We start from the raw sequence: 25,264 nt of genomic DNA on the forward strand, positions 1-25,264 counted from the left end.
CCATTTATACGAAGTTCTAGAAGAGGCAAAACTAATCTGCCATGAAATCAGAAAGACGTTGCCTGGGGTTACTGAAATGGTTCAAAAGGGAACTTTCTGGGATGATGAAAATATTCTATATCCTGTTTTGGGTGGTGCTTACAAGGGTGAATGGAACTGTCAAAATTCATTAAACTGAACATTTAAGATCCGTGAATTACATTGATTATTAACTATACCGCAATTTAAAAAATAGTGGGAGGGCCGGGACTGGCCAAACAGGTGGCAACAGGATGGGAGTCAACATCTGCCACCACAAGCTCCAAAAGGTTCGGCGCAAGGAATAAGAGTCACAGCATCTTCCTGAGACTGTTGGTCAAGCTGTACAGGTTTTTGGACAGACAAGCCAACTCTACCTCCAACAAAGTTGTGCCCTGGAGGCTGTTCATGAGTCACACCAAACGGCGGCCCCTGCCCCTTTCCCGGATAGTCCGGAAGATGAAGCTTCCCTGACCCGGAAGACAAAACCACCGTGGTTGTGGGGACCATAACTGATGACGTGCGGACTCAGAAGATGCCTGCTTGTGAGCAGCCGCATCCGCCAGGCCTGCGAAAAGATCCTCACCTCCGACCAGCTGGTCCTGGACGCCCCCAAGGGCTATGGCCCTGTCCGGCTCCCTGGTCCCCGCAAGGACCGGGAGGTGTACAGGCATTTCGGCAAGGCCCGGGAAACTTGCACAGCCATAGCAAACCCTACTCCAAGGCCCGGAAGTTCCAGCACGCCAGAGGCCGACCTGCAAGCCACGACTACAAAAACTAACCCCAGCTCCTGCCGTGTTACTAAAATGACTTTGAATGCTGGGAAGGAGCGAAAAAAAAAAAAAAAAAAAGTGAGAGGAAGCGTGAATGGAGCAAACTAGTTATATGACGTTGATTAAATAACTATGTAACTGGTTTTCATCCTTCATCCAAATGTTGGAGATCCTGGGTCTAGAAACTCCCAGAGATTTTTGTCATATTTACAGTGTAGTGTAAGCTGCAGTCACAAATAGATGGAAAAAAAATACATTGGCTGAAACATGTTAGCTGTTTGTCTTCCACATAAGTCAAGAGGTAGGTGGGCATTCTGGGGTAGATAGGCGGCTCTGTTTCAGGAGATGGGGTTCACTCTGCCTTCCCCTAAGATTTTGGTGTCTATATATGGTCAAAGACCACAAGAGAGAAACAGCAGAAAGCAAGCAAATTCCTTTTTAGGATGAGTCCCCAGGATACATGCATCACTTCCTCTAGCACTTCCATTGGCAAGAACTTAGACACATGGCTGGATATACCTGAAAAATGTCAACTCTAGGTAGATGACTGTGTGTTCAGTTAAAATTCTCTGGGGAGTTCCACTTCACATATGGTGAAGTAATATCCCAACAGACCAAGACTTTTGCAGTTAACAATTATAAGCTCCAAACAAAATGCAAAAGGTAGCTCTACCTGAAGCCTGTGGAGAGTGAACAAAAGTAGGCATAGTTTGAAAGGTAGTCAAAATTTTGAAGAAGGGACTAAGCATGATATGTTTCCCATTTTTAAAGCTGTATCCTAAAGACAGGCTGCAGTCAGCAACTTGCAGGCCAGCTAGAAATCTGATTTAAGAACGCACGGGTTTTCTGGCAGAGGACAATGGACAGAAATTCAGAAAAAAACGACAGTTGCTGAATAGTAAGGCACAAGGGAAAGAGAGAGCCAGAGGAGAGAGCCCCAAACTCTGTGTTTTAACTCTACCCAGATCTCTGGCTGAGCCCTGAGCCATGCTTGTGTAGGGCAGACTGCGAGGAGCCAATCTGAAATAACAACTGAAACTGGAGCTACCACCCAAAAGACAGAAGTTGAAGTTTGATTCTAGCCATATTAATTGCCTATTAGAATAAAAAATATTAACACTCTTCAGAGAAATATGTAACAGAATACAGAGTTTCCAGGATATAAAATTCACATCATCTAGGTTGCAGTCCAAAATAACTTGGCATAGGGAAAAACAGGAATATGTGACTGCTGGTTTGAACCTATTATGTACCCCAGAGAAGCCATGCTATTTTAATCCAATCTTGTGGGTGCAGACTTATTGTGGGTGAGATCTTTTGATTATGTTGTTTCCATGTAGATGTGACCCACCCAATTGAGGATAGGAACTTTTGATTATATTTTTCTATGGAGATGTGACCTTGCCCATTCAAGGTTGGTCTTAATTAGTTTATTGGAGTCCTTAGGAGAGCTCAGAGTCAACACAGACCCAAATGTTTGGAGATGCTAAGCTAAGAGATTAAGCCCCGAGGTTGCCCCAGAGAAACTAAGTGAGAACCCACAGATGCTTAAGCAGTAAACCACTGGAATAAGAAGCTGAAAGCAATACAACCTGGGAACAAATGACCAGCAGAAGACAGCCACGTGCCTTCCCAGCTGACAGAGGTGTTCCGGACACCATCAGCCTTTCTTCAGTGAAGGTATCCTATTGGTGATGCCTTAGTTTGGACACTTTTATGGCCTTAGAACTGTAAATTTGTAACCTAATCCCCATTATAAAAGCCAATCCATTTCTGGTATTTTGCTTCCTGGCAGCTTTAGCAAACTGGAACAGTGACCCAATCTAAAGAAAGAAGACAATCAACAAAGACCAACCCTGAGATGACTCAGAGGTTGGAATTAGCACACAAAGATTTTAAATCAGCTGTTATAACAATTCTCAAGGAGGTAAAGGGAAATGCTTATAATGAAAGCTCATAATGAATGAGAAGATAGGAAATCTCAGCAAATAAATCAAAACAATAAAAAAGAAATAAATGAAAATTATAAAACTGAAAAAATCTGAAATGAAAGTATACTGAATGAATTTAAAAGCAAAATACAGACAATTAAGGAAAGAGTCAATGAACCTGAAAATAGATCAATAGAAATTATCCAATGTGAAGAACAGAAAGAATAAGGGTTTTAATAAAGTACAGAGCATCAGGTACCTAAACTTGTATTTTCTAGACTATCAATTAAAAATCCAAAAACTTAAACCTAAAAAGCCAATTAATAAGTTAAAGTGGAATTTTTTAAAATAAACAATCCAAAAGAACGCAGGAAAGGAAGAACAGTAAAATGAAAAACAGAGGAGACAAACAGAAGACAAATAATAAAATGGTAGCCTTAAACCCAACCTTTTCATTAATTACATTGCATTTTAATGACCTATACACTCAAATTTAAAGACAGAAGCAAACTGGATTGATTAGATAAAGCAATACCCAGATATTTGTTTTCTAAGACACACTTAAAAATATATAAAGAGACCTATAGGTTTAAAGTAATTTGATGAAATAAAATATACCATGCAAACCATAATCCTCAGTAGACTGGAGTGGTTGTGTTAATATCAGCTAAAATAGATTTCAAGATTAATAGCATCACCATAGATAAAAAGGGCCATTTCATAATGAAAAGTGTCAATTCACCAGAAAGACATAATAATCATAAATGTGTATGCACCTGTTAAAACAGCTTCATAATACATAGAGCAAATATTGACAGAATTAAAGGGAGAACAACACAAATCCACAATTTTAATTTCTCTCATCAACTGACAGAAAAACTAGATTAAAAAAATCACAATAAAAACAGATTGACTCCATGATAACAAGAACTATAAGTAGATTATGTCTGATCCCCACTACCCAGCAGAATATCTTGTATACATAAGGTATATAATTATTCATTGACAAATCTTTGAGTTGCCAAAAAAAAAGATGATTTGAATAACAAACTATCAACCATGTTTATCTGAGTAACGTTCACTGAACTTTACACATAATATCTGAAGAATGTAATTCTTTCAATTACACCTGGTATATAGACTCAGATACACTGAATGCATGGTCATAAAACAAGTTACAATAAAATTAAAAGGATTATAGCCATACATGTTATGTTCTATGACAATGAAAATAAGTCAGAATTAATAACAGTAAGATACTTAAGAAAACTCAAAATATTCAGAAATTTAAAAACACTTATATTGCTTTCAAATAAGGAATCATAAGGAAAATTAGAAAATATTTTGAACTGAATGACAATGAAACATAACATATAGCTAAAGAAGTACACAGAGGAAAATTTATAGATTTAAGTGCTTACATTATAAAAGAAAAATTGGTCTAAAAATCAATACCTAAATTCCACCTTAAAAAGCTAAAGAAGAGCAACCTAAATCAAAAATAAGGAGAAAGGAGGAGCTATAAAGGCAAGAGCAGAAATCAACAAAATAGAAAACAGACAAACAATTGAGAAAATTAACAAAGACAAAAGACAACAAAATTGACAAATCTCTCATTAATCTGCTCCAGGAAAAAAAAAAGTGAGAATACAAATTACAATATCAGGAAGAACTAGGAAGGATCTACAGATACCATAGATATTAAGATAGTAAGAGAATATTATGGACAACTTTTTGACGAAAAAAATTCAACAGCTCAGATGAAATGGAAAATTACTTGAAAAATGCAACTTACCCAAAGAGATACAAGATGAAAAAGATAATGAGAGTAGTTCTTTATCTATTTAAGAAATTGAATTTGTTATCTAAAACATCCCTTCAAGAAAACTCTAGGCCCAGATGGTTTCACTGGTGAACTTTATCCAACCCTTAAGGAAGGAATAACACCAACCTTTTACAAATTTTTTAGGAAAATTAAGGAGAGAAAAACCACTTCTCAACTCATTTTATGAGGCCAGGATAACCCTAATATCAAAACCTGACAATAACGTTTTTTAAAAAAGAAAATACAGAATATCCCTCATGAATATAAACACAAAGGTTGTTAACAAATCATAACAAATCAAGTCCAGCAATGTATGAAAAGGCTACTTCATGGCATGAGGCGAGCGAAGCCAGAAATGAGACCAGAGGCAAATTCAGGACCTAACAGGATGGCTGGGTACCTCACAGGATTATCAAGGAATCCCAACTTTTGCTGGCAGAACCAGTTCCCACTCTTAAAGCAGAATCAGATGCGAGCAATGCCCATTATTTTCATGTGGCCATTGCTGGCCCCCAAGATTCCACCTTTGAGGGAGGAACTTTTAACATGAACTATTCCTTCCAGAACAATGGCAGCCCCTAAAGTATGTTTCATGACCAAAACTTATCATCCTAATGTAGACAAGTTGGGAAGAGTATGTTTCAATATTCTGAAAGTGGTCCCCAGCATGGCAGATCAGCACAGTGCTGCTATCAATCCAGGCTTTGATAAGTGCTCCCAATCCAGATGATCCATTAGCAACTGGTGTACCTGAGCAGTGGACAACCAACGAAGGCCAAGCCATAGAAACCGCTAGAGCATGAACCAGGCTATATGCCATAAGTAACATTTAAATCGATCTGATGGTTATGTGTGCATCACTTCTCCTATTCTGCCAAGACTTCTTCCTTTTTTGTTTTCATTTAATGGGCACAGTCTTAGAAACATTACAGAAGAAAAGCCCAGACAGCTTTAGTCCTTTGGTGATAAAATGCACATTAGCAAATCTATGTCTTGTCCTGATTCACTGTTGTAAAGCATGAGCAGAGGCTAGAAATATCATCTGGCTTGTTACAAAACATTTAAAAGCAGTGGCCCCTTTTCTGCTCTTATTCATTTCCCCCATCATAGTTTAAATGTAAAGTACTGTGAATTAAGGTGGTTGTCAGGGTTAGCTAGAGTGTTGTGGGTGTTTTTATTTTATTTTTATTTTTGAGAAGGGAGGTAGTATTATTTAAATCTTATGAGCCTTTCCCCCCTTTTATGGTGATCTAATTAAATGCATTGGATAAAATCAGCTAGCCAGTTGTTCTTTAGAATATAACCTCTAGACAAGTCTGACTTTATTTAGATGCTTTAGATGGACAAACTTGATTGTTTGATGGGAACATCAAAAACATCACAGCCCTCACTATAATATTATTACTTTGCTGTCAAGTGTAGACTCCTCCCTTCAGAAAAAAAAACAAAAAAAAAAAAAATCAAGAAAAGCAAAGCAAAAAAAAAAAAAAAAAAGAAGCAAAAAAAGGCTTGTGACCATGTTGTGTGGCTTGCCTGGAAACTTCTGTAAATCTTATACTCTTATGTTTTAGTAAAATATTTGTTATTCTAAAAAAAAAAGGATATTACATTGTGGTCAAGTACGATTTATCTCAGAAATTAAGGCTGGTTTACCATTCAACAATCAATCAATGTAATATACCATAATAAGCCATAATAAGAGAATGAAGAAGAAAACACTTGGTCATTTCAACAGACACAGGAAAAGCATTAAAAAAAAACAACACCCATCTATGATTAAAAATAAAAAATCAAAGGGAAGTTCCACAAACTGATAAAGAACATGTACTTAAAAAAACTACAGCTAACAGACTTAGTGACAAATATTGAATGTTCTCCCTCTAAGATTAGTATCAAGGCAAGGATACACACTCTAATCACCTCTATTTTACATTGTGTGAGAGATCCTAGCCATTGACATAAGGCAGAAAAAGAAATAAAAGGCGAAATTTTGCAAAGGAAGAAATAAATCTATCTGTATATGCATTTAACATAATTGTTTACCCTCTCTACCCAAATCTTAAGCAATCTACAAAAAGCTTTGGAACTAATAAGTGAATTTAGGGGGCTTTCAGGATATAAGGTAAACATATAAAAACAATTATGTTTTTATATACTAGCAGCAAACAATTGAAAATTGTTTTATAAATTTAATTTTTAATTGTGTAAAAACATAAAATATTTAGGAATAAATTTAACCAAGGACATGAAAGAACTCTGTACTGAAAGGTATAAACCACTGTTAGGAGAAATTAAATATGACTAAATAATAGAGATGTCAATTCTCCCCCAACTGAACATAGCTTCAGTGCAGTCCAGTCATAACCCCAGGGGACATTTTTGTTGAAATTGACAAGCTTTGTTCTATAAATTAATGGAAATTTAAAGAACTTAAGATATCTAAAGCATTTTGAAAAATAATAAATTTGGAGTACTTACATTATCTGACTGGGGGGACCCAGGGCCATGCCCCTCCTCCATTATGAGATCCATGCAACCGCCTATGTAACCAGACAACAGGTCCTGTCCCCCCGGGGGGGGGGGCATTAAAACCTCCCTCCCCTAATCATTTTCAGTAACCAAATAGTGCAAGACTTTGTTGTAACCAAATCTTGCGAGAAACTCCACTGTCAGAAACCCTTACAAGCTGCCCCCTTGGCACTCCTCTCTTTTTTTATTTGCATGGTTCACTTCCCATGGCTGGCCACAACCATTAGACCATCAACTCCTATAAGTCCCAAAAAGCCATGTCCACTTCTGTGCCTGGTGTGTTCTTCAGTTTTAGGGCTAAGCTGGGTTGGAAAACTGAAATCAAGACTTATAAAGCTAGATTAATCAAGAAAGTGTGGTTTTGGCAAAAAGATCAACAAATAGATCTATGGAAGAGAAGAGAGCTAAGTAATAGCCCCCATTTATATGGTTGGTTGATGTTAAAAAAGATTCCAAAGCAATTAAATACAGGGAGCAATCTTTCAACAAATGGTGCTGTAATAACTGGATATCTGTAAGAAAGGGTTAAGTTTAGCTTTCACATAAAGGTAATGTGGAATAGGGAAAATGGAAACTAGACAAGACTGGCTCAAACTGGCTCCATGGTTAAAGGGAAGGAAAGGGCCCCTGAAGTAAGCCTAGAGTTGGTGCCAACTCCTTATATGGGTGAAAACAAGCAATAACCGGGGTCACTGGAATGTAAAGGAATGTGAGCTATAATCAAAGGTGGGAACTCTCAGCAGGAAATTTAAACTAGTTAGCTCTCTAGGATAGGCTGTACAATTTAAAATCCCAAAGGCAGGCTAGTTAGCTCTCTCAGATAGGCTATAACCTCTGGAGTTACCCAACCAATGGAGAAACAGGGGAGGGACCTGTGTGTTAGGCTTAGGGAATAAATATTGCTGTGTTCTATTGTTTGGTGTGCCTGCCACATTTTGGTTGTGTGGCTGTTCTTGCAAGATTGTGAATAAATTCTTTTCTCCTCCACAATCATGTGAGCATTTATTCTCTTTTAGATACAGTGTTCTTTCCAACAATATCCATGTGGGAAAAAAGTGAACCTTGACTCCTTCTTAAAACTATACACAAAAATTAATTTTAAATGAATCATAGCTTTAAACATAAAAGCTAAAATAATAAAGCGTTTAGAGGAACTCATAAGAGAATATATTTGTGACTTGGGGGTAGGCAACATTTTCTAAAACCAGTCACAGAAAGCAATAAACAAATGATATTTCATCAAAATGCAAAATTGCTCAGCAAAAGATATCATTAAGACAATGTACAGGCGTGGGAACCCCAGGCACAGTGCATTCACCAAGGGCCTTGAAGATTGCACACAGAAGCTTGCGTGACCTAGGTCAGTTAAGGTTTGACCTATTCTTGTAATATCAGGTGCTAAATGTAATCTATACCTGAAACTACCTCCTCCCTGAGACTCCCTGAGATACTGTTATCTACAAGATAATCTATAATCCTCCCCTCCTCCCTGTTGATTACAATCAACCCCTCCCTACATTGCATGACCCCCACTCCCTGCCTTATGCCCTCATACCCATTGGAATGTCCAGCCCTTATAACTAGTTTATTCAGCCCCCCCAAAGTGCAGACTATTCCCATGTTGTGCTCTGAACACACCGCCATTCAGAGCAGCTCCTGATTTCAGGGCAACATGACTCAACCCCCCCCCCCCCCCACTGTAGATAAGCTCTATAATAAAAGCTCATGTCTCAGAATGTGTCTGGTGCTTTCTTTAGTCCTTTGGCTACAAAAACCCTCTTGGGCCATGACAACAGGTAAGCCACAGATTGGGAGAAAATATTCATAAATCATGTATCTGACAAACAGCTGGTATCCTGAATATACAAAAAACACATACAACATTTTAAAAAAAAGACAAATATGCAATTTTTAAAATGAGCACAGAGGATTAGGGGAAGATGGCAGCATAGGAAGCTCCAGGAATCAGGGCCTCCATCAGAACAACTATTAAACAGGCAGGAACTATCTGAATCAACTATTTTGAAACTCCAGTCCATCAGAACCTCTGAAGAGGAGGAGGAGGAAGGAGGAAGAAGCTGGTAAATTGCAGTAAATACCACTGAATTTCACTCTTCATGCAACAGCAGTCATCACACATTCCCCAACCTCACAGGAGGCAGCAATGAAGTACTGGTTTAACTTGCTGGTGCCAGTGCAGGACATAAAAACCCAGTTCCCCAAGATCTGGGGTTATATGATCAGAACACTGATCACTGCTTGTGATTATTTACCTCAGATCACTGGGACCCAGCTCTAAGGACAGGCATTGGTCCAACTCACCCCAAATAAAGGCAATGGAGGACACTTAAAAGACAATTTGCTTAATCAGAACAGCAGAGGACAGTTGAAGGGCCCCATTTGCTAGGCAGGTGCTGAGACAAGAAAGCACAGCTTTGGAAGATCCTGCAATTTTGAACTAGCTAGGGCTCCCTTTGTGGGCCCCTGGCCTTGTTTCAGCTGAGAGAGAAACAAGGAAAACTTCTCCAGCATGCTACCCCTCCCAGAATTTGCCCTCCAGGCAAAAGCAGCTTGAGACAGTGAAATCAGAGTAAGAAAAAATGCAATTGGTGGCCTGGGGCCAAGGCTTATCCACTTCAAATCCTGCAGAGGAACACTCCAGGAGAGGGAGAAGTTCAATTTCATGTGAAGTGGGTGGAGGAAGAGGGGGGATCATTCAAACTCCTGTAAACAGGGAACTCCTAAAACCACTACCTAGCATAAGCCCAGGAGAAGATGCAGGGCAAGAAAAGACAAGGAGGACCCAGTACTTTGCATTTGCTTTGGGCTGAATATTGGAAGCAGGGAACTTGTTCTCTGGGGGTCACAGGTCCACAGATGAGGGGAATTGTGCCCCAGGACAGACCACACCTATAAATGATTTTGATGACACTTTGAACTTAGCTTTGTTACTGAAATAACTTAAGGCTTTTGAAATGTCATCATGGAATGAATATATTTTGGATGTAGAAAGAACATGTCTTTTCAGGGTCCAGAGGGTGGATTGTGGTGGTTTTCAGTTGTGTGTAACCCAAAAAAACAAGTTCTTGGATTTAATCCATTCCTATGAATTAAATACGAAGAAAGCATTGGCCTGATGATGCCTTGATTTGGGACATTTTCTCAGACTCAAACTATAAGCTAGTAAGTTCCCATTGTTTAAGCCAATCCATTTCATGATATTTGCTTTAAGCAGCCTAGGAAATGAAAATAATGGTCAATCCAAATGAAGAGGATAAAAATCCAGAAAATATAAATCAAGAAGACCAGAGAGTGGACATACCAAAGACATTTTAAAAAAATGATCTATTTGCTCAAGGAGCTGAAAAATATATAGAAAAAAACAAAGGATGCCAGGAAACAATGAATGCACAAGAGAATCTCAATAAAGAGATAGAAATTTTTAAAATGGAACCAAACAGAAGTGCAGGAGTTAAAGACCACAATAACTGAAATGAAAAACTCCTGGGAGGGTTTCAACAGAATGGTGCTGGGAGAAGAAAGAATCAGTGAACTCAAAGACAAGGCAACTGAAAAGAGTCATGCTGAGGAGCAGAAAGATAAAAGAATCATAAAAAGGAAAAATACCTAAGATACCACTGGGACACTACTAAGCATACCAATATATGCATTATGGGAACCCCAGAAGGAGAAGAAAGAGAGAAGGAGTCGAAAGGAGTATTCAAAGAAATAAAGACGCAAAACTTCTGAAACTTAGCAAAAGACATGCGTATGCACAGTCAAGAATCCCAGAGAACACTAAACAAGATAAAATTGAGGAGAAACATGCCCCACCACAAACTGTCAGAATGTTAAATGCAAAGGACAAGGAGAGAGTTTTGAAAGCTGCAAGAGAACAGCACCCAGTTAGGTACAGGGGAGTACCAAGTAAAGTTCCAACTTCTCACCAGAAACCAGGGAGGCAAGAAGGCAGTGGGATGAAATAATTAAACTACTGAGAGAAAACAATTGCCAACCAAGAATTGTATATCCAGTGAGAATTTCTTTCAAAATTGAGGGAAAGACTAAGATATTTCCAGATAAACAAAAACAGAGAGTTAGTCACAAGCAATACTAAAAAGAGTTCCTCAGACTGAAAGGAAAGAACACTAGACATGGTTCAAAGTGACACAAACAACTAAAGACCTCCAGTAAAGGAAATGATGTGGGTAATTATGAATGCCATTACTATATATAATTTTGGTAGGTAACTCCTCTTTTTACTTTTTAAAGGTGCTAAAATTCAAATGCATAAAGAGTAGTGAAAAATGTATGGGTTCAGATATACAGTTACAAAGATACAAGTGGTAATAAGTACAAAAAAGGTGGGGGGATGAATAAGTATAGAAACAGTATGTGTAGGCTACTGAAGTCAAGTTGGTATCTAATCAAATATAACTGCTTTATATTTAGTATGTTAAATTTTATCCCAAAGTAACTACAAAGAAATAAATGAAAAATATATCCAGGAATAAATAAGAAGGGACTCAACATGGTACAAAGCAAAAAATCGAATGAATATGAAATTAGGTACTAATAGAAGAATTGATGGACAAAGAAGATACAAGATTTACAAAGACAAAATAGCAAAATGGCAGAAGAAAGTCCTGCATTGTCATTAGTTACTTTAAATGTAAATGGGAGGTGGGGCAAGATGGTGGCATAGGGAAGTGTGGAATTTTGTTCATCCTCTAGGGCAGCTAGTAAATAGCAAGGAACTGTCTGGAACAATTGTTTGGGGGACTCCTATGACCAGACATTTATAGAACATTATACCCCCAAATAGCAGGATACACATTTTTCTGAAGTGCTCATGGATCATTCTCCAAGACATATCACATGTAGGGTCACAAGGCAAGTCTCAATAAGTTTTAAAAGACTGAAATTATACAAAACACTTTCTCAGACCATAACTGAATGAAGTTGGAAATCAAATAATAGGCAGAAGGCCAGAAAATTCACAAATATATGGAGGCTAAACAATACACTCTTAAGCAACCAGAGGGTAAAGGAAGAAATTACAAGAGAAATCAGTAACTATCTTGAGGCAAATGACAATGGAAACACCTACTAAAATGGCCATTTGGAGGAAAAAAAAAAAAAAAAAACAGAAAACTACAAGTATTGGAAAGGATATGGAAAAAGAAGTGGTAGGAATATACAATGGTGCGATTGCTCTGTAAGGCAGTTTGGTGGTTCCTCAGGAAGCTAAATATAGAATTGCCATATGATCCAGCAATCCCATTACTAGGAGCTGAAGGCAAGGACAAGAATGGATATTTGTACACCGATGTTTATAGCAGCATTATTCACGATTGTCAAGAGATGGAAACAGTCCAAATGTCCATTAAAGGATTAGTGGATAAACCAACTGTGGCATATGTATATGATGGAATATTACACAGATGTAAGACAGAATAAAGTCATGACACATCCAACAACATGGATGAACTTTGAGGATATTATGTTGAACAAAATTAGCCAGAAACAAAAGAACAAAAACTGTGTGGTCTCACTAATATGAACTAACCATAATGGGCAAACTCTGAGAATTCAAGTTAAGAACACAGGTTATCAGGAGGTAGAAAGAGAGTAGAGATTGGGCATTTGATGCTGAAGCAATACAGAATGTTCAACAGGATTGATTGTAAAGATCCAGAAATGGATAGCACAATACTATCTGATGGTAGCACAATATTGTAAGTATAATGAATATAGCCGAGTGTGAGTATGGTTGAAAGAAGGTGGCTAGGGGAATGTATGACACCAGAAGGAAAGACAGAGGATAAAAAGTGGGACTGTATTACTTAGCGAAACCTGAAATGGACAATGATGGTGATTAAATGTAAAAATATAAGAAAGTTTTTACACGAGGGAGAGCAAGTGAATGTCAGCATTGAAACATGTTGAAAATGGGACAATATATGGGAAAAAATACAATCAATGCAAACTAGGGTCCATAGTTAACAGTAACACTGTAATATTCTTCCTTTAATTGTAACAAAGGCAACATACCAAAGCTAAATGTCAATAGAGAGGGATATAAGGGAGGGATATGGGATACTTGTTGCTGTTGTCGTTCCTCCCTTTAATTTTTTTTAACTCTTCATTCTTTTATTTTTTAACTCTTCTTTCTTTGCAGAAGAAATGGAAATGTTCTCATCTCTCATATAGATTGTGGTGGTCAATGCATAACTATTTGATTATACCTGGTGCTACTGATTGTTCACTTAGGATGTATTGTATGGCGTGTGAATAAAACCATTTAAAAAATAAACAGAAAGATACAAGTGCTGGAGAAGGTGTGGAGAGAGATAATATCTCTTCACTGTTGGTAGGTGTGCTGGTTTGAATGTATTATGTCCCCCAGAAAAAGCCATATTCTTTGATGCAAACTTGTGGGGCAGACATAATAGTGGGGATTAAGTTGGAATGTTTGGATTAGGTTGTTTGCATGGAGATGCGCCACTCCCAACTGTAGATGATAACTGATGGGATATTTCCATGGAGGCGTGGCCCCACCCATTCAGGGTGGGCCTTGATCAGTGGAGCCATATAAATGTGCTGACTCAAAGAGAAGGAACTCAGTGCAGCTATGAGTGACATTTTGAAGAGGAGCAAGCTTGCTAGAGAGGAATGTCCTGGGAGAAAGCCATTTTGAAACCAGAACTTTGGAGCAGACGCCAGCCACGTGCCTTCCCAGCTAACAGAGGTTTTCCGGACGCCATTGGCCATCCTCCAGTGAAGGTACCCGATTACTGATTGTTACCTTGGACACTTTATGGCCTTAAGACTGTAACTGTGTAGCCAAATAAACCCCCTTTTTATAAAAGCCAAGCCATTTTGGTGTTTGGTATTCCGCAGCATTAGCAAACTAGAACAGTAGGGAAGGAGAATGATGTAGCCCCTCTGGAGGGCAGTGTGGTGGTTCTACAGGAGGCTAAATATAGGGTTGCTATATGATCCTGCAACTCTATTATTTGGTATATACTTGGAAAAGCTGAAAGCAGGGATAAGAGTAGGCATTTGCACACTGGTGTTTATGGTGACAATATTTACGATTTGCAATAGATGGAGGTGGCCCAAGTGTAGATCGATGGGTGAATGGAAGGGTGAACTCTGGTGTATACATTCATTGGAATATTAAGCAGCTGCAAAAAGAATGAAATCATGAGCATGCAACTAGGAGAATGAACATGGAGGACATTATGTTGAGTGAAATAAGCCAGAAATAAAAGGACAAATACTGCAATGCTTCACTAATATAAACTAATTATAATGAGCAAATGCTGAGTACTGAATTTGAGAGTGTGCCAGTGTGGATGTATTATGTCCGCCAAAACACCATTATATTTGATGCAATCTTTTGGGGTAGACGTATTAGTGTTGATTAGATTGGAATCCTTGGATTGTTTCCATGGAGGTGTGACTCAATCAACTGTGAGTGAAACATTTGATTGGATAATTTCCATGGAGGTGTTACCCCACCCATTCAGGGTGGGTGTTAATTGGATCACTGCAGTCATATAAAGGAGTTCACAGACAGAAGGACCTCAGAGCAACTGAGAGTGACATTTTGAAGAGGAGCTGAATCTAAAAGAGGGCAAAATGCCCCAACAGTGATATTTTGGAGAACACCATTTTGAAATGCAACTTGGGAGCAAGCAGATGCCAGCCATGTGCCTTCCCAGATAACAGAGGTTTTCCGGATGCCAATGGCCATCCTTCAGTGAAGGTACCCAATTAATGATGCCTTACCTTGGACATTTCATGACCTTAAGACCATATTTATTTACGGCCAAATAAACCCCCTCTATAAAAGCCAATCCATTTCTGGTGTTTTGCAAAATGGCAGCATCAGCAAACCAGAACAGAGAGCATAGGTTATCAGGGGATAGAATGTGGGCTGAGCTTGAGCAATCAATGATACAGGAGTACAGAATGTTCAACAAGGCTTACTGTAAAGATTCCTAGGTTCTAAGTTCTTACAGCAGTCACCTCTCTTCCTGAGTTTTAACTGTTATTTAAGAGATGTTTATTTGGTACCAAATTTATATTCTATGTAGCCCACTATCTAATTTAACCTATATGGTCAGTTTATTTAAACAACATAATTACATGGAACCTAGAATAGGGAATGAGATCTTGTTATTCTGTATAGGTTAATATAATTCTTTAATACATCCCAGAGTATTTTGGGCAGAAAATAAAAAAAGTATTTGCAAAGTCCATGTTCCAGTTTGCTAAGGCTGCCAAAATGCAAAATACCAGAAATGGACTGGCTTTTACAATGGGGGTTTATTAGTTTACAAGCTTACAGTTCTAAGGCCATGAAAATGCCCCAGTTAAGGCATCAACAAGATAATACCTTCTCTGAAGAAGGGTCAGTGGCATCTAGGGTTCCTGTGTCACATGGAAAGGCACATGGCTGGAGTCTATGGGGCCTCTGCCCTGGGTTAGCTTCTGGTTTCCATTGCTTTATTAAAAAATGTGTCTCAGCTTCTGTCTTAGCTTCTCTCTCTCAGCTCCTGTGCATCCTTGCTTGTTTCTCCTAGGGCATTTCTCTCTAGGCATCTAGGGGTCTGCTCTTAACTTTTCCAGGTCAAAATCTAGATTTCATCCCTTAGCTTCTCTTCTAGTTCTGGTTTCAAAGGCTGTCTCCAAAATGTCTCTGGACATTTTCTCTCCAAGTGTCTCTGTCAGCTTTTCCAAGGGACAAATGCTGGATTACATATCTTAGCTTCTCTGCAAACTGTCTCTTTCTGCTTCTCCAAGCATCTGGGTCTGAGTCAGATCTCTTAAGGACTCTTTAAACTAATTAAGACCCACCTTGAAAGGGCAGGATTACATTACCATGGAAATAATCTAACCAAAAGGTCCCACCCACAACTGAGGTGGCCACATCTCCAAGGAAACAACCTAATCAAAAGATCCCATGCACAACAGGTCTGCACCCACAAGATTGGATTAAAAGAACATAGCTTTCCTGGGGTACATAATAGATTCAAACAAGCACAGTCCCTTTGAATGACTGGGGGAAAATGTGGAACTATTAAACTTCACCAGCTGGAGAATTCCTGATATTCTCACAAGCAAATTTAATAAGTCAAGTCCTCAATCTTGGGGCTTGCTCTCTTCAGAGGAGAATCAAAGCCTACTTATAATTATGCCTAAGATTCACCACTGGAGAACCTCTTTTGTTGTTCAGATGTGGCCTCTCTCAGCCAACTCTCCAAATAAACTCACTACCTTTCCCCCATGTGGGACATAATTCCTGGGGTTGTAAGTCTCCCTGGCAATGTGGGCCATGACTCCCAGGGATGAGCCCAGCCCTGGCATCATGGATTGAGAATGCCTTCTTGACCAAAAAGGGGAAAAGAAAAAAAAAAAACAAAATACAGTTTCAATGGCTACAAGATTTCTAATAGAGTTGAGAATTTTTTCTGGAGGTTATTCTTTTGCATTATATAGATATTCCTTTTAGTTTCCAGTGTATTAGAATAGCTAGAAGGAAATACCTGAATCTGTTGAACTGTAATCCAGTAGACTTGATTCTTGATGATGACTTTGTATGTGTGTGTGTGTGTGTATAATATAGCTTTTATCATGTGACCATGTGATTGTGAAAGCCTTATGACTGACACTCTCTTTATCCAGTGTATGGGCAGATGAGTAATAAAATAAAGACAAAAGTTATGTAAATAATAGGCGAAGGTAAGGAGTATGGGATGTTTGGATGTTTTTTCTTTATTTTGGAGTAATGAAAATATTCTAAAATTGATTGTAGCAGTGAATGCACAACTATATGATGATACTATGAGCCCTTGATTGCATACTTTGGATGGATTATATGGTATGTGAATAAATCTCGATCAAATTGCATTAAAAAAAGTAAATGGATTAAACTCTCCAGTCAAAAGGCAGAGATTGGCAGAATGGTGAAAAAGCATGACCTGACTATATACTCTTTACAAGAGACTCATCTTAAATTCAAAGACACAAGTAAGTTGAAAGTAAAAGTATGGAAAAAATATACCATACATCTAGTGACCAAAAGAGTTATGGGGTAGCTATTCTAATATCAGATAAACAGACTTTGTTCTGGTTTGCTAAATCTGCTGGAAATACAATATACCAGAAAAGGATTTTACAATGAGGGTTTATTAGTCCACAAAGTTACAGTTCTAAGGCCATGAAACTGTCCCCATTAAGGCATCAAGAGGCATCAACCTTCTCTGAGGAAAGGCCGATGACATCTGGGGTTCCTCTGTCACATGGGAAGGCACATGGCCGGCTCTGCTGAACTTTCTCTCCTGGGTTTAGCTTCTGGTTTCAGTGGCTTTCTCCAAAATGTCTCTGGGCTTCTGTTTCAGCTCCTGTGGGTCCTTGCTTGCTTCTCCCAGGGGCAAACTCTGGATTATGTATCTTAGCTTCTCTCCAAACTGTCTCTCTCAGCTTCTTTTTAAGGCATCTGTGGGTTCTCATTTACCTTCTCTAGGGCAAACTCTGGTCTTCATCTCTTGGTTTAGCATCTCCAAATGTCTTTCTGTCTGCATCTCCAAGCATCTGGGTCTGTGTCAGTTCTGAACTCTCTCTCTGCCTGAGCTCCCTTAAGGACTCCAGTAAACTAATTAAGACCCACTTGAAAGGGTAGGGTCACATCTCCGTAGAAAGAACCTAATCAAAAGATCACACCCACAATAAGTCTGTACCCACAAAATTGGTTTAAAAGAGCATGGCTTCTCTGGGGTACATAACAGTTTCAAACCAGCACATACATTAAGTCAAAAGCTGTTATGAGGGACAAAGAGGGTCACCGTATACTGATAACAGGGTCAATTCAACGAGAGCACATAACAATTATAAATATATCTGCACCTTATCATAGAGCCCCAAAATATATGGAACAAATACTGACAGCTTGGAAAGGAGAAATAGACTGTTCTACATTAATGGTAGGAGACTTTACACCACTTTCAAGAATGGATAGAACATTGTGCTGGTTTGAATCTGTTATGGACCCCAGAAAAGCCATGTTCTTTTAATCCAATATTGTGGGGCAGAACCAATGTGGGTGGGGTCTTTTTATTGGATTATTTCCATGGAGATGTGACCCCTGCCCATTCAGGGTGGGTCTTAATTAGATCATTGCTTGTAGGGTGTGTCTAAGTGCTGATGAACTCCCTCAGCTTTTGTTTATCCAAGAATGGCTTAATCTCTCCCTCATTTTTGAAAGAAATTTTTGCCACATATAAAATTTTTGGTTGGCAGTTGTTTTCTTTTAGCACTTGAAATATTTCAACTCAATGCCTTCCTTCTTGCCTCCATGAGAAATCAGATATTAGACTAATTGGGACTCCCTTTTACATATTGCATTTCTCTTGAAAATTTCAGAACTCTCTCCTTGTCCTTTGCATTTGATAGTGTAATCAATATATCACTGGGTGTATTTTCATGTTTATCCTCTTTGTTATTCCCTGGGATTCTTGGATGTGCATATTCACATATTTGTTAAGTTTTGGGAAGTTTCTTGTCACTATTTTAAAAAATATTTCTTCAGTCCTTTTATCTCTTTTTTCTCCTTCTGGGACTCCCATAATGTTTATATTGGTACACTTGATGGTGTCCCAAAGGTATCTTAGGCTATTTTTGTTTTTTAAACTTTTTTTCTTTCTGTTACTCAGCCTCACTTATTTCAAGTGTCTTGTCTTTGAGTTCACTGATTCTTTTTTCTGCCAACTCCAATCTGCTCTTGAAATCCTCCTGAGAATTTTTAATTTCAGCTACTATGTTCTAAAACTCCAGTAGTTCTGTTTGGTACCTTTTTAAAATTTCTGTCTCTTTACTAAGATCTCATATTGCTCATTCATTGTTTCCTTTAGTTCTTTCTGTGTTTTCCTTAATTTCCTTGATCATTTTTAAGATCATTTTATTAAAGACTTTAGTATGTCCACATCCTAGTCTTCACCATTAGTATTTTCTGAGTGCTTATCCTCTTCCTTTTCATCTTGTAGTCTTTTATTGCACACTGTACATTTTAATATTTCAAAATGTTACCTCTGGGGTTTATTCCCTGAATTGTCTGTTCTTGATTTTGTTACAAGAACTGGTGATAAAACAAATTTTCTTGTTCTTCAGGCCTCCTATCAGGAAGCTCTGCCCAAGGCAAATGCAGTGTGCAGGGTTTTCCCTATCTTTCTGAGTATATGTCTTGTCCTGGGCTTTCGCTTGCTAGTTGTTTTGAGGTTCCCTTGTTTTCAGGAATTTGGTTGTCCCTTCTGTTTCCCAGGAGACAGACCTCCCTCTCCTGGGTGTCTGAATCTGGAAGCCTCTTCCCCAGACTGTATGCCTGTATAGTTTTTTTACACTCCTTTCATTGTCTCAAGCTGCTTTGGCCTAGAAGACAAATTTTGGGAGGAGGGGTATGCCAGAGAGGACTTTCCCAGATCAATCTTTCCCAGCTGAAACAGTGCCAGGGGCCCACAAAGAGGGCATGGACCACTCCAAAGTATCCTGGGGAGGGATCAGGAAGGGCACCAAGAACTTCTTCCATGGCTTCCCAAAACTCAGCTTTCTTGGCATCCCCAGAAAACATAGCCCTTCAACTAACTGCCCCCTGCAGCCCTGAGGAAGCAAACTTCTAAGTGTCCTCCTCTGTGACTTTTTTCTGGAGCAAGTTGAGACAATGGCCACCCTCACAGCTGGGCACCCAGCAATCGAGTCACTAATCAAAAGCTGCTATCAGTGATTGGCTGTGTCCATGCCTGCTCTTGGTGAAGAGGATTTTTATGTCCCTTTTTTTTTATTGGTTTTATTTTTTAAAATACATTTTATTGTGAAATTTAACATATATACACAACAGTGATAAATTTTAAAGTATAATTTAGCAAGTAGTTAGAGAGCAAATTTCAAAGAATGTTATGGGTTACTGTTCCACAATTTCAGTTATTTCCTTATTGTAAAACATAACATACATACAAAAAGGTCATGATTATCAAAGTACAATTTAATATGGCCAACTGATTTTTGACAAGGGGGCAAAGACCACACAATTGGGAAAGGATAGTCTTTTCAACAAGTGGTGATGGGAAAACAGGATCTCCATAAGCAAGAGAATGAAAATGGACCTCTATGTCACACCATATATAAAAATCAACGCAAAATAGACCAAAGACCTAAATATAAGAGCCAGAACTTTAAAATTCCTAGAAGAAAACAGGGAAGCATCTTGAGGACCTTGAGGTCCCTTAGACTTTACACCCAAATTGCAAGCAACAAAAGAAAAAATAGATAAATTGGTCCTTATTAAAATGAAAAAAACTTTTGCACAAAGGACTTTATCATGAAAATAAAACAACAACCTATGCAATGGGAGAAAATACTTGGAAACCACATATCTGATAAGGGTTTAATATCCAGAATATATTAAAAAAATCCTTGAATTCAACAACAAAATGGCAAAAAAAAAAAAAAAAATTTAAATATGGCCAAGATGGCAGGGCTTCCTCTTCCCAAGGTGGATAAAAAACACAGTCAAACAGTGTAGATTGGTTTCTCTTCTCCTACATGAAGTTGGGTGAACAGAGCTACCATCCACTGACCCTGACCCAAGCAGTTTTGACCACCCCAGGAGACCAACTGTGATGGGACTTCTTCTCCTGCTCTTTTGGAATCTTTCTGCTAGCATACTACCTGAATACAAAAAGTCTGCTAGCAAACTACCTGAAGACACTGACTTTTCAGAGGACACTGAAAAGTAAAGAGAAACTGCAAGAAAAACAAGTGCACTCAGGATGTACCCCACAAAGGAAACCTGAATCTCAAGATTTGGCATTCAATTTTTCAGGAGGTGGGGAGACTTCCAGGAAGATAGCAGAACAGGAGAGGCAGAGCAAACTTCTCCCCCATGGAATAATGAGAGAAATGGCAGAAAATTACTGGGACAGTGGTTCCAGGGTACAAGCAGCCAGAGAAGGACTTCCACCACACATAGTGGGGACTTGGTTGAAAGAGCAGAGAAATTACATCTGACAGGATGTGGTGAGTTTATTCAACTGGGACTACCACTGGGGCTGGCAGCTTTGAACTGGCTGGTGAAGCAGGGGAGAGGGGAGCTCTCCACTTCTGCACACCGATCTCACCAATTAGCTGGGGTAATAACCCTTCTCAGCCCCATGGCCAGGAGCTCCAGTGAGGGAACCTGGGAACAAGCATACCTGTTTGGACCACACACAGAAAACTTAGTGCATTTACTCTGCCTCCATGGAAGCCTGAAGTGTACATGGGTGAGAGGTGGGGATAAGTGAGGGTGCCACATGGAAGCATAAGGAGCCCCTACTGCACCCCAGAGGCTCATGGTGGGCAGGGAACTTGGGGGCTGACTGAGGTGGGAAACTTTTGAACTGGCTAGGGGCTGGGAAGGGAGGGACCCAAGGCCCTGTGATGCAGGGGGAATCATGAGATCCCTGTGCCCTTAAGCAGACTCTCTGCTGAACTGCACAGGAAAAAGTGGGCTTGAGGGAAGAGGTGGCTCAAGAGTGCCATCTGCTGGAAAGACAGGGAAAGTGCACTCTAGCAAGCTGTGGTTCTGCTAAGTTTTACATAAATGTCCAAACAATCCTGCATTTCTCAAAATAAATTATCAAGATTAGCAAATGCCCCAAAGTCAACAGAAAATCACAAAGCATATGAAGATCCAAGAAGATATGGACAAGCCAAATGACCAAATTAAAAGCTTGATGAGACAGATCTTGGAGCAATTAATCAAAGAAGTACATACAAATCTCCAAAACAAGTTCAGTGGGATGGCTAAAGACATAAAGAACATCAAGAAGACTCTAGAAGAGCATAAAGAAGAATTTGAAAGAGTAAACAAAAAACAGAAGATCTTCTGGAAATAAAAGATACTGTAGATCAAATTAAAAATATACCACAGACTGGTTGTAAAAATATATATATATGTATATATACTAGGGAGGATCAATAAGGAAACAGAGATGTTGAATTGTATGATAAATGAACTAGACTTAGACATTTATAGAACACTACACCACACAACAACAGGATACATGTTTTTCTTAAGTGCTCATGGTACATTCTCTAGGATAGACCACACGCTGGGTCACAAAGCAAGTCTCAACAAATTTAAAAATATTGATATTATGAATCAGATCATACTGGAATGAAGTTGGAAACAAATAACAGGCAGAAGATTGTAAAATTCACAAATATATGGAAACTAAACAACACACTCTTAGAAAACTAGTGGGTAAAGGAAGAAATTACAAGAAATTAGTAAATACCTTGAGGCAAATGACAATGAAAACATAACATATCAAAACTTATGGGATGCAGCAAAGGCGGTGCTGAGAGGGAAATTTATTGCCCCAAACACCTATATTAAAAGACAAGAGAGAGCAAAAATTGAGGAATTAAGTGTCCACCTGGAGGAACTAGAGAAAGAACAGCAAACTAACCCCAAAGCAAAAAGAGGGAAAGAAATAATAAAGATTAGAGCAGAAATAAATAAAACTTAGAACAAAAAAACAATAGAGAGAATCAACAAAACCAGAAGCTGGTTCTTTGAGAAAACTGACAAAATTGATGGACCCCTAGCTAGGTTAATGAGATAGAGATAGAGATAGAGATAGGGATAGGGATAGAGAGAGGGAGAGGGAGAGGGAGAGGGAGAGGGCGCAGATGCACATAAATGCAATCAGAAATGGGAAAGGAAACACACCTACTGACCCTGCAGAAATAAAGGAGATAATGAAAAGATACTATGAGCAACTATATGCTAATAAACTAGAAAACCTACAGAAAATGGACAACTTCCTAGGAAAGCATAAACAACCAACACTGACCTGAGAAGAAACAGAAGACCTTGATAAACCAATCACAAGTAAAGAGATTGGGTCAGTGATCAAAAATCTTCCAAGAAAGAAAAGCCAAGGGCCAGATGGCTTCACATGTGAGTTCTACAAGCATTCAAGAAAGAATTAGCAGAGGAACTAAGATGGTGGCTAAGTGAGACAGGGCAAAGAAACATCTCCATGAAAAATACTAGATAAAAACCAGAAAGTGACCCAGAACACCAGTTCAAGCCAGACAAGGTCAGCTAAATCCACAGGGACCATGCATTTGTGAAACCAGGAGTCTGCATTCTGAAACAAGTGAGTAAGCCAGCTGAAAGTCCAGCGGCCATGCAGCAGTGTGGGGAAACTGTGGGTTGGTGTCTGGAGATGGACTAGTTAAAAAAAAAAAACAAAAAAACAAAAAAACAAAAACAAAACCCAGGAGCAGCTGCGGATATAACGGGGAGAACCACACAATGAAGCATGGCAGGAGCGGGTTGTACCAATGCCTCAGTGTCTGGCATGGAGGACAGACCTTCCACACCTGCTGCTGATTGTCTCAGGGCCAGGGGAGCAGAGGGGAGCCAAAAGGAGAAAGAAACCATGCCCCCTGCAGCCAGCTCCCTGGTGGGCTGTGGACTCTGCTGCCTGGGGCTGGACCCACAGCCCAGAGCTGCGCCAAGAAACGCAGGGTGACGGGGAGTGTTTCCTGCAGCACCGTGCACACACCACAATATTGGCCATGGACAGTGGCCTTTAGTGCACCCACAGCTAATTGTTCCAGAGCTGGGAAGGTGGAGCTGGGTGAAAAGGAGGAAATTAACACACCCCATTCAACCATATTGACATCAGGCTGGGAACGCCCCTGCATGGCCTGGTGGTCCAGGGCTTCCCTGGAGGGTTGGTGCACATTTGTGACATGGCATAACCTTCCCTCAGCAGAGGTCCTGGAAAAGCATGGCTGAGAAGGGGGACCCTCTCAGAAATCACAGGGACCCTACACCATACCAAGGACTTGTGGGTCAGCAGCAGAGACCATCTGTGGCAAGACTGAAATGAAGGCTTAGACTCTTGCAACAGCCTTAAATCTCTGGGAACACCTGGGAGGTTTGATTATTAAAGCTGCCCTGCTTCCCTAAACACCCAGACACACACTCCACATTCAGGGTGGACAGCACCAACAACACACCCAAACTTAGTGCACCAATTAAACCCCACAAAAATCAGATCCCCACACACCACAAAGACCAAGTTGGGGAGAACTGACTTGGGAATAGCTGACTCGTGGACGCCATCTGCTGGTTAGTTAGAGAAAGTGTATGCCACCAAGCTGTAGTCTGACAAATTAGAGATTGGTATTTTTTTATTACCTGAAAGAACCCTATCAAGTAAAGCAAATGCCAAGAGGCCAAAAACAACAGAAAATTTTACAGCATATGATAAAACCAGATGATATGGAGAACCCAAATCCAAACACCCAAATCAAAAGATCAGAAGAGACACAGTACTTGGTGCAATTAATCAAAGAACTAAAGACAAACAGTGAGAGCATGGCACAGGATATAAAGGATATAAATAAGACCTTAGAAGAGCATAAAGAAGAAATTGCCAGAGTAAATAAAAAAATAGAAGATCTTATGGAAATAAAAGAAACTGTTGGCCAAATTAAAAAGACTCTGGATGCTCATAATACAAGATTAGAGGAAGTTGAACAATGACTCAGCGTCCTCAAGGACCACAGAAAGGAAAATGAAAGAACAAAAGAAAGAAGGGGGAAAATAAACAAATTCGAAATGGATCTCAGGGATATGATAGATAAAATGAAACATCCAAATTTAAGACTCATTGGTGTCCCAGAAGGGGAAGAGAAGGGTAAAGGTCTAGAAAGAGTATTCAAAGAAATTGTTGGGGAAAACTTCTCAAACCTTCTACACATTATAAATACACAAAGCATAAATGCCAGCAAACTCCAAATAGAATAAATCCAAATAAACCCACTCCAAGACATATTCTGATCAGACTGTCAAACACTGAAGAAAAGGAGCAAGTTCTGAAAGCAGTAAGACAAAAGCAATTCACCACATACAAAGGAAACAACATAAGACTAAGTTGTGACTACTCAGTGGCCACCATGGAGGTGAGAAGGCAGTGGCATGACCTACTTAAAATTCTGAGAGAGAAAAATTTCCAACCAAGAATACTTTATCCAGCAAAGCTCTCCTGCAAATTTGAGGGAGAGCTTAAATTTTTCACAGACAAACAAATGCTGAGAGATTTTGCCAATAAAAGACCTGC

General features: G+C 39.2%; 1 pseudogene; it reads left to right on the forward strand.

Moving 5' to 3' along the window:
* Positions 1-272: 272 nt before the first annotated feature.
* On the forward strand, positions 273-799 carry LOC119528677 (annotated as a pseudogene).
* The last annotated feature ends 24,465 nt before the right edge of the window (positions 800-25,264 follow it).

This window comes from Choloepus didactylus, chromosome 3 (assembly GCF_015220235.1).
Source record: "Choloepus didactylus isolate mChoDid1 chromosome 3, mChoDid1.pri, whole genome shotgun sequence".
Lineage (NCBI taxonomy): Eukaryota > Metazoa > Chordata > Mammalia > Pilosa > Megalonychidae > Choloepus > Choloepus didactylus.